Below are 2,509 nucleotides of genomic sequence, written 5' to 3' on the forward strand. Positions count from 1 at the left end.
ACCCCTCTTACGGGGTTGTTTTCTAATATTGACAAATATACCCCTCTTACGGGGTTGTTTTCTCATATTGACAAATATACCACTATTTTGACGTTGTTTTCTCATTTTGGAAGATATTCCCCTCTTACGGGGTTGTGTTCTAATATTGACAAATATACCCATCTTAAGGGGTTGTTTTCTCGTATTAAAAAATATACCACATTTTTTGGGTTCTTTTCTCCTGTTGAAGGATAAACCCCTCTTTTAGGGTTGTTTTCTCATGTTGAAAGATAAACCCCTCTAAGGGGGTTGTTTTCTTATATTAAAAAATATACCCCTCTTACGGGGTTGTTTTCTCAAATTGACAGATATACCACTTTACTGGGGCTGTTTTCTCATGTCGATAGATAGCAAATTCAAGCAATAACAATTGTTCCACTCAACACCAATCATTTCCATCTCTTTCATTCAAACATAACACATATTAAGCAAACACAACCATTCGCGGAATATTTGATTAAATATATGAACATAGCAAATATTAACTATTTACTTACTCAAAATACACTTATTCCTTCAGCGTAGAAGAACCTCCTTTCTCCACAACTTCCTTTCCAGGCCTTTGAGCTCCTGTTAACACATTCATCAATTCACATTTCATGCATATTCCAAATATTCATGTAAATGCTAGTTCTAATGCATTACAAGATCATCCTCTCTCTAATTCATAGGTCTAACTTTTTCTCTAAGACTCTCAATTACTGTTTTAATATCATATAAACATGTTCTCCATCTAGCTGTATACCAATTTAACTCAATTTAACATCAAATAAATTGCATAAAATTAATCTCCAACATCTCTGTTTTCTAGACAGAATTTAGTACCAAAGTATATTTATTGCTGGGCAAAATTGGCTTAATACAAAAATCTCGTATTAAATAAATATATATGTTTATGTGTCTAGTTTCATCTCCAAGAAGAATTACTCAATTCTGACTTCTATAGATTTAATTATTCTCAAATTACTGAGCAAGGGTCATACAGCTAATTGTACCCGACCAACAATCTGTTTGCTCAATTTAAGCAACCAAAACGGCAAAAATAGCAAAATCACAAAACTACAAAGTTATAGAGGACTCTTCAAAATTCCAATACACACCAATTAAGCTTAATTTGGACTTATATAACGCATGTTATGCCCAAAATACAGAACATCAAGGTTGATGGAATTTTGATAGTTTTCTGTCTTGACATACTTAAACTTAAATCAAGCTTACTGTCTATGCAAACATTAAATACTCTACTAATTCATGATAATCAGACCTTTAACTAATCAATGAAAGCATCAATTGAAGTTTTCTCAATTTATAATCAAGAACCCTAATGACAAATTAATAATACTTAAGTAACAACTCACCAATTTCAGCTTTTGGGTTGCTAATATGCTTAAATCCTTTAGCTTTAGCTTGGCTCCTTCAATAGTTGGTAAAATCCTAACTTAATCTTAAGTTTTTCTAGGTAATGACTCTAGAATGATATGACTAGGATATGATCTATATCGCCTCAACATAGAAACGTGAAAAACATCATGAATAGAAGACAACTCTGTAGGTAATGCTAACCTATAAGCCAATGGTCCAACTCTTTCAATAATTTCATAAGGTGCTACATACGTCGGACTCAATTTCCCTAGTTTACCAAACCTTAATATTCCTTTCCATGGTGATACCTGTAAGAAAACTTTATCTATCACCCACAATATATTTCATTTCCCTTCGATGCAAATCAACATAACTCTCTTTTGTCTATCCTGTGCTACTTTCAAATTATTTTTAACTATCTCTATTTTATTCACTGTTTCTTGTACCAATTCTAGACCTTCAAGTTGTCTTAAACCTTCAACATCCCAGCATATTGTACTTCTACATTACCTCCTATACAAAGCTTCATATGGAGCCTTACCGATACTAGAATGAAAACTATTGTTATACGCAAATTCCATCTGTGGTAAGTAATCATCCCAATTACCCTTGAACTCAAATGTGCAAGCCCTCATCATATCTTCTAATGTTTGAATAGTTCTTTCTGATTGCCCATCTGTTTGAGGATGAAAAGCTGTACTGAGATGAAGCTTAGTACCATATGCTTTCTGCAAACTCTCCCAGAAATGAGAAGTAAATCTAGGATCCCTATCTGATACAATAGATATAGGCACACCATGCAATCTAACAATCTCAGAAATATACAATTCAACAAGTTTATCAAGTGAATCTGTTTGCTTCACAGGTAAGAAATGAGCACATTTAGTAAGTCGATCAACAATTACCCAAATAGCATCATGCTTGTTAAATGTACGCGGCAATCCCATAACAAAATCCATAGTAATCTTGTCCCACTTCCACACAGGTATAGATAAAGAATGAAGTCTACTTGCAGGTGCCTGGTGCTCTCCTTTCACTTGCTGACATGTCAAACACTTACTCACAAATTCTGTCACATCCTTCTTCATTGTCGACCACTAATAATAAG

This window comes from Ricinus communis, chromosome 3, assembly GCF_019578655.1.
Source record: "Ricinus communis isolate WT05 ecotype wild-type chromosome 3, ASM1957865v1, whole genome shotgun sequence".
Taxonomy (NCBI): Eukaryota; Viridiplantae; Streptophyta; class Magnoliopsida; order Malpighiales; family Euphorbiaceae; genus Ricinus; species Ricinus communis.